Genomic DNA, 8,982 nt, shown 5'->3' on the forward strand with positions numbered 1-8,982 from the left:
AGTTTCATGACTGAATCGGTCAATATGATCGGGAATTGCATGTATTGCTATTTATTTTCATCACGTAATCTGATTTACCGGTAGAGCTGAGTGAGGTGTGTTTGAAAAGGTATAGGCCCCTCAATGGTAATTAAACATCACCGGCGGTATACCCGTTGTCAGGAACGTAACAGCACTGGGTCAGGACCCCGGGCTCCAATGGGGTGATAAAATGACCCCACATCACGTTGTTCGCTTTTGCCACGAAATTAAAGTTGTACTGGTGAGACAGCGCGACGCGCGAATATTTCGATAATTCATGACAAAATCGGTGAATAAGATCGGGAATTGTATTGTTGTCCTCTTTGCCCACGTAGTCAGATTTACCGGTAGAGCTCAGTGAGAAGTGTCTTTGAAACTGTAGACCCCGTAAAATTAAACATCTTCGGGCGGGCGGACCCTAGTTACGACTTCTTTACATCATGTTATTTCGTGACCTCCTGTCTGCTATATCAAAAAATGTAGAATTGCCCAAACCTACTAAACTAAAAGATCACACGGTTTCAGATTGGCATTTCTTCACTGGTATATAACTTTTTTCCTGCCGGATGGTATATGTCTTGTGAGGTATGGATTGCCAAGACAAGAACATTCGGCGCCAGTCATTTAGGCACCTATATGAACAATTAAACCTACATGTATTTTGTTTTTATAACGACGTTTTTGGTATTTCGAAGTTTTTGGTCAGCATAAAGCAGTCCTTTACGGCCAAGGCTTTCTCGTTGCCGATCGTTCTGACACACTTCTTGGAGTCACATGTTACATGGCCTAAACTTGATATGTCTTGCTGCGTTGTGTTGCGGTCATGGCCAACGCTGATATACCCATTTCTATAAATAGGACTACCAATTATGCTGCTTTTCGCCGGCTAAGCAGTATGCATCTCGGCGTATTCAACCGTGAGTCACGTGTTGCACCTCTAGTTATCATAGGGTTACCATGCGTCCTCTTTTAAGATGATTTGTCTTCTTTTTTTAAGATTTTGTCTTATTTTCAGAGGATTTTCGTTACATACAGGGCTAAATTCGACTGATATACATTAAGTCAGCACTGTAGGAACGCTACTGCGGTTATTTCTAAAACTGGACCGGAAAGTTGACCTTTTTTCAGTCAACCTCCTGTGTGAAAGAAAGACTGTATTTTCCGGGAGTTTAGCCTCTTTTTCTTTTTTGGTCAAGCGACCACGAAGTGGGAAAAATTTACCATTTTTTCAGGATTTTCCTCCGGTTTTGAAAGTTATGAATACCTATTTATATATATAGCTACTGCTCGTTCAACTGGACAGTTAGGGCACACTGCATTGAAACAGCAGTGACGTAACGTTAGCAGTCTGTATACTCACAACTTATCTGCAATTCTATAATTAAAAACTACAGAGGCTAAGCCGAGCAAGAGTATTTTATAAATATGAATTTTATTTTTAGTCATAACTCGATTTCTTAATATATTTCGGGGGCCGCAAGAAGGCTATCTAGGGGCCGCACTTGGGAATCACTGGTCTATAGTCTAGCGCAGGGGTGGGCAAAGTATTACGTACCGCAAGACCGTTTTGTGCGGCCCGCAAAAGGCACACGAAACGCATTAACATTTTTGATAAAATGTGTTCTAAAAATCTAAATACTGCAGGGACTCGATTAAACCTCTCTTCAATATTTTTCATTACTATAATGATTTATTAAGTTCTTACTCCAGTACATTTTTATTTCATTGCTGACGCTTTAGCCCGACCTCAAAGCCCACCCATTTGAAGAGGTTTTAACCGCTAAACATCGCAGAAAGTCGAAACGGGAATGCCTCTCGGAATACGACTGTAATTTTACATTGGTCACTGCAGCAAGTTTATTACTTGAAGTGCTGTACTTGAAAAAACCAACTCGCACATATGTTAGGTAGATTCGTTCTTTGTATGTCCATAAGTACTTATATTTATTAAATCTACATATTTTAGTGGAAGCGAGTTTGAAGCATCATGTGTCCTTGAGTTGAACCAAAAGTGGAATCCTCAAATCTAAAAACAAATCACTGCTGACAGATTCAATGCTACATCCTGTTCTAAGAATCGGGACAACCGACTTTGATCCCGAGTTGTGAAAATTGTTTATTGAGTTGATCAGCTTATGAAATCCCGCCAATGTTTCTGACGCGTGTACGACATCATGAAATCAATGGTTGGTTTGTTTCAAATAAACATATAAATTATTTCCATATCTTCACTATAATCAAATACCAATATTTCGTTTTGGTTTATAATCCCGACTGTATATATAGTGCGGCCTGCGAATGGATTAAGATGTTGATTGCGGCCCGCGAGCGAAAAAGCTTGCCCACCCCTGGTCTCTATAGCGCTATAGCTCATTGAAGACCAATGTTCCCTCTAATTTTTCACGAGTCTGCGCAAATACGCCAACTCACTGCGCAGGCCCTTGGACAACAGTGCGCAACCAGGTCCCCCCATAGGGTGATAAACCGAACTTCTGGGGGCCTTCGCCCCCCAGACCCCCCTCAGGCTACACGATTTTCACCGCTACTAATCCTATATGTCTGGTCTTCGTTTAGTGGGCGTTCCGGCTAAACGCACGACGCGCGAAAATTTTATATAATCCATGATCAAATCGGTCAATATCATCGGGAATTGCATATATAGCGATCAATTTTAATCCTGTCTCTGCTCACGTATTCACATTTACAGGTAAAGGTGATCAAGTGAGATGTGTTGAAAAAGGTAGGACCCCTAAATATAATTTAACATCTTCGGGCGTACCCGTTGGTATAATGACTTCCTTACATCATGCTATTTCGTGACCTCCTATCTGCTATGCCAAAAGATATTGAAATCTGGACATAAGTCACTTTGATTCCACTGCGACGATATAGTGACATACTATGGATTACTAGAAGACAGACACACACGCACGAGAACGCACTTGAAATCAATACATGCGATCGATGTAGGCCTATCGCCTTAAAACACTGATGTGACGTCTTAATACCGGCAACGCACTCATTACTATCAAGACATACAGTCAGATATAATGATACAAATATTCAAGTCTGATTGAAGCAAGAACAAGATCAGCGTATGACCTAATCGACAGAAGATACCCGTTCAAACGAATAGAATAAAATCACAAATTTGTGCTGCTGAGAAGCTGATCTAACGCAACGCCCTACAATGCATATAGTTGCTGCATTTCCCGATCAACGTTTGCAAAGGGATGGATTTTTTCAACAATATTGTTGCTTGTACTTGCATATTCTGCATATTATTCTATATCACCATACGTGATCATATTCGCATGATGGAAGGGATGACTTCGAAAATTCGCGGCATGTAATTGTACAGTAAATCTTACACAATATTCATGCCACGCGGAGAACACTATTCGTTAGTTTCTCGAAGTTAACTTCGAGCTAGCCCAATGTTATTTATAACTTTGTTAAACCATGTTATTTCGCCATTCCCACAAAGGATTGCGCTATTGATATGATATCAGTATCGCTCACGCGTACGATACCATAGTAAAAGAAAAATCTCTTTCGTGAGTAGCACACGATTGCAAATTCTCATTGCTTCGCGGAGCGCAATATTTGCCTTTTCGGGCTGCACTTGTAGGCCTACCTCGGTTTCAGACTTCAGCGATAGCACTATTTACCCCTGACAATTTTCCCTCTCATTTTTCTCGAGTCTGAGCGCCTGCGCGGTGCCTTGGACAAGAGTGCGCAACGATTTTAAAAAAAGTCATCACTTCGGATTTTTTGTGCGCAGCCTAGATTTTATGTGCGCAGAGACCGTTTCAGCACTGCGCATTTGTGCACGTGCGCAGCTTAGAGGGAACATTGTTGAAGACCCTGAACGAACGATTACATCGGAGAAGGTACGCTGCTGATGAAAGGATTACTATTCGAGTTCAAGGCGCCACCAGCAAACTATAATTGTACAAACGGTCCGATCGGTTGGGATAGAATAGACCAGTGATTCCCCATCACGCCTCTTGTAACATATGTCTCCAAGGTAGCTTTCTTGTGTCTCTTTTGATCCCTGAAAACCCCACGAAAGTATTATAACGATTCACAGACGAATGCAGTTTGTATCATCAATGTCTGTGCAGATTGAATTCTAATAGCGATAGGCCTTTGTAGGTTGTTTCTGTGGGAAGCACATATCCATACAATTCTACTTACACCGAGGTAACGACTAATAGTCCAGTATAAATTTAAAATCATCAAATAGTACTCCGCGTTTATCATCCCATCAAACTTGTGTATTTGTATGTACCGAGAGCTGTCACAAAACGATATATACCTTACGTTGTAGCAATAATCTGCAACTGCAATTTGGTTCGATCAATAGTACACGACAATTCTAGTCCATGAAGGCTAAAGTAACCAATATAGACCCAATATAAGTCCAATTAGCATGCTTTTGCATTGGCCGGATGGTTGTATCGGAATTAGCCTATACATCATGGGTGTCAACGGTCCGCGGGCCGCATCAGACCAGCGAAACGATTTCATCTGGCTCGCGAAGCGATTCTGAAGAATGGCTGTAATATACAACACATTTCTGAGAAATGTTTAGATTTTTAGTACGAACTGCTTTCATTAAATTATCCGCCGAGACCAGAAAATGTTGAGTACGTTCTTACATGCTACATTATAACCTCCCGACAGTTGTGGTGTTGTGGTTTCCCCGTAATCATCAACATCCGGTAATGAAAAAATTACACCCTGAGCTCATAGATTTGTGGAAAAATGGATTCACAAAAGTGAAAACGCCAGTTAGAAACGGTACATTGAGAACATTATTTTTAAACAAAAAGATATTCAAAATATCTGTGGTCGCACTTCGTTTTGGCTTATGACTTAACATCTCCTCGTCTTCCAGAAAAAACCGAATCGCGATATCTTAATATTGAGCCAAATCTCAACGTCCGCGTTCTCAGTTAAAATTCGCGCAGGTCTACTCCTCACACCAAATACACAGGGCCACTGCCAGATTACAACTAAACAAAGCAATCATAGCAATATGCTAAATTATATCGTTGTTAAAGTCACTGTTTCAGCAATTTATATAACTGCACGTATTTAACCTCCAAATCATCGACATTTTTCCAATTACATTGTTTACGATTAAAGGTGTTGAAAGGAAAGAACCTTGTGATCCGTAGGCTGGATAATTGAGTATTCAAGTGGACAGCACGGGCATGGACTTTGAAGTAACATTCTGGAATAATTTGACTGATCCGGCCCACGATGTAGCTTGATTTTAACACCCCTGACCTACATGCTTTAATGCTTTGAAATTTTCGGTAATTACCCGAGTGTTTTCATAACGCCCCAAACGTAGGGAAGATGCGGTACCGATGGATCAAAATTGCAAAATGATCTCCCGTCCTCAAATCTTCAGCCGAGAATAGCAGATATTTTGCTTGCTCCACACTTTGATCCAAGCTCTATCTATCGCGTACATTTATGCGAATGTCCGTAAAAATATTGATGTCCAATGTCCAATGTCCAAAAAATATTTATGAACGTTCAAAACTTGTTGCTCGAGCGTATCATCGGTCCCTACGCGGAGGGTCCAAAGGCACACGACCATGGATCCTATGAGACATACGCTCAAAAACTCTAATTATTCATCTTTTTTTTGTTGTGTGGTATAATCTAAGCTGCAGCAAACCAATGAAAAACGTTTCGTCACCACCTTCGACAATAAAATAGACTATATCAACTCAAATGTTGGAGTAAAATCACGTTTCGATTTACGCCCTAAATTACAAAATCAATGGCACACACATATTACCCGTAAATCGACATTTTGACTATCAGATACTTCGTTATAGCGATAAAACACCACAGGTAACTATGAATTCCAGGTTTCAACAAAGGCAATAATCCTGTTCACATTCAGTTTCTGTCATAATTGCGTCGTAGGTCGTACCATCCACATATTGATGCTAGATTTTGACTGATACCGAATTTTGCACTTCAGAATATGCCCCTGAATCAAATGTAATTGGTGAATGCGTGTAGCCATGCCATTTTTTAATGGTCAGGTACGTTTTAGCCGAGCTCAAGTGCGGTAATGGAAGGGATTCGGCACCAAAATCGCCAAAATAGCTATGTATTACGTTCTACCATTGCATATTATGCTTAAAAAACATTCAGCTTGAAATTATTTCGCGCTCCGCGTTATTTACCTCCAGCTCATGATATTTACTCTGTATGTGGTCCGAATTCCATCTTTAAGAAGTGACTCACCAGCTTCAACATCTTACATGGCACAAAACAATCCACTGGGATTGCAAACATTCTGGTTTCTCTTACTAATCTTTTTTGATATGACGATAATGGGTGGCGAAATCTTTCACCATCATCAAGGGGGGCGTGTCGAGAGACGTTTAAGAACAACTGTTCTATAGTAAAATCATCTAATCGACATTTTTCAAGCTGCCGATGACGATAACTCATCAGTGCAATGTTAATATGCGTTAGTTATACGACAGACTTTACGTATTCAATGTAATTGTAACGCGATAATATAAGCAGATATTTTGAAACCCAGAGGTGGTCAGTAACGAGGTACTTCTATTTTTCTGAAGTACTGAAGTATTTTCCTCTACTACTTGTACTTACTGATTTTGAACTAGTTTTTCGCTACTTCCACTTCTACTTCATAATATTTTGTGATTACCTTGCTTACTTTTCGCTATTTACTGTCTGTGAAGAAGTATTTTATTCTTACAATGAGGGAGAGAGAGAGAGAGAGAGATATTGAAAAAAATAAATTTAGAGATTTTTGTCGCGGAGTACCTGCAATTATTTAACTATCACAAAAGTCAAGAAAAGTTCCGAATTTTCGTCGTGCTTCGGGCGAAATAGATATTACGCGAAAGTGTTTATCAGTATCATTTAGGTAGCAGTCTCCTTTCACACTGTATTGCCGCCCATATGACATGTTTCATCGGTTTCATCAGTTTCATCATGACAAATAAAAAATATTTGGATTTATCTAATCATAATATAGCATTCTAGCCTCACAGCGAGTAGATTGTAGGATAAGAAAAAATTGTTTTTGAATTTTTAGCGTTAGACCGTTGAGCGTCAACCACCGTTGAAATTGTGTGGAAAAAATTAATGAAATAGATTCCTCCTTTTCAAGTACTGTAGTCCAGGGGTGTCAAACATACGCATCCAGCCCGCCAGGTGTTTCATCCGGCCCGCGAAGAAGTTTTAAATAGATTGAAAAATGCGAGTATTATCCAGCACATTTCTAAAAAATGTTTGGATTTTTAGTATGAAATACTTCCATTAAGAAATCCCTCAAGACCAGCAAATGTCGGGCATGTTCAATTGTTCATATGCCAAATTACAAACAACGTTGTGTTGTTGTTTCTAGCTAATCGCTGACATTGACACTATAGGGTTACCATATTTTGAGAACCGAAACAGAAGACACTTTTTACAAGTAACAATAGATATTATACCGCACCAGAAAACTGGTAATTTGAACATTTTCACAGGAAATATTATGAGGTTGTCTGAAAAAAGGTCGTTTTGCAAACCTGACTCTTGAAATGCCTACTCTCGCATACAATCGGTTGGCTTTGACCTTGTGCTCACTGCCATTGAAATCCATCTTTTACAATATGTTGTCTTGACCGTCTACGATCGCCTGACTCTCAAAGCTATGAAGGATAAAATATCGCCACAAAGAAGGACATTTGAGCTTCCTCAGAGGACTATTCGACTTAATTCCTCCTACAAGAGGAAGTATGGTAAAACCCTAATTAACAACCAATCTTAAGAAGGCAGAAAAGAGCATATTAGGTTCAGAGATTTATGAGAAAAATGATCAAAATCCAGTTATTCACGGAAGCAAAAACGCCAATGCAAAACTCCCATATACAGGTTAAATTGAGAATACAATAGTTCTTTGGAGAAATAATCCAAAAATATGTGCTTGCAATGAGGCATCGCTTCTGACTCATAAGGTTCCCGTCTTCGATAAGAAACCCAATCGCGATATAATAATAATGAAGCAAATTCCAACGTCCGCATTTGCAGTTATTATAGCCAATGACATTGTTTCCGAATAAAGGTGTAGACAAAATCGAACCGCCATGATCCGTCATGTAATGTAATCATGTATCGATTGTAAATATACTAATATAGGCTTGATAATGTAGTATTGTAGTATTCAAATGAAATATAAGGGAATAGGTTATGCGGTGATATTTTGGAATGATCGGACTGGTGCGGCCCGCAAGCGATCTTATTGTGTGAGTTCGACCCGCGCGTCAATTTCTCTTTATGCACGGTACCGTTATATAAACGTCTTCTATAATTAATCTGAGTTATTTTATCTGGAGCACATGCACATAGAAGTTCAAAATTGCGAAGTAAAATTAAATGTAAAGGGCGTTTTACGAGCTGCCATATTGCTGTTTCACGTAACTATCATCGTGCAAATCGGTATAGCCATTTCTGATACAACTTCGCATTGCTTTTTGTCTCAACTGCGGGCTTTATAATACGGGGGAGGGCACAATTCCATGACATTACCTGAAATCAAGCTCTGTGGTAAACAAACGTTAAGAGCCGCTTCATCAAAGCAAAACTATCAGTTGCATCCCACAGTGTGGTCTAATTCTTATGCGTGGAAACTTTGTGCTGAGACGTCCAAAGGGTTCGGTTTACTGCTTTTGGCAGTCCATGAGAGTGTATTTACGACTGCTGCTCACAAGTACTTACTTGATTGCTAATTTGAGTAGATGTTAGAGTCGCTATTTCCACTTCTACTTTAAGTAGTTTTAGGATGCTCTTGAACGCACTACCATTTGTACTTGAGTAGCTTTCTAGACTACTTTGACCACTTCTATTGAAACCTCTAAATGTTATTCACAGTCAAAAGCTTTAGCTATAGTCAAAGCTATATTTACA

General features: G+C 39.6%; 1 long non-coding RNA gene across 1 annotated transcript in view; it reads left to right on the forward strand.

Annotated features, from left to right (window-relative positions):
* Window positions 1–8,982, forward strand: part of LOC145444506 (uncharacterized) — a 174,189-nt gene that overhangs the window by 8,255 nt on the left and 156,952 nt on the right. The window lies entirely within an intron of this gene.

Source organism: Botryllus schlosseri, chromosome 8 (assembly GCF_051294905.1).
Source record: "Botryllus schlosseri isolate E-star chromosome 8, Bs_hap1, whole genome shotgun sequence".
NCBI classification, from domain to species: domain Eukaryota; kingdom Metazoa; phylum Chordata; class Ascidiacea; order Stolidobranchia; family Styelidae; genus Botryllus; species Botryllus schlosseri.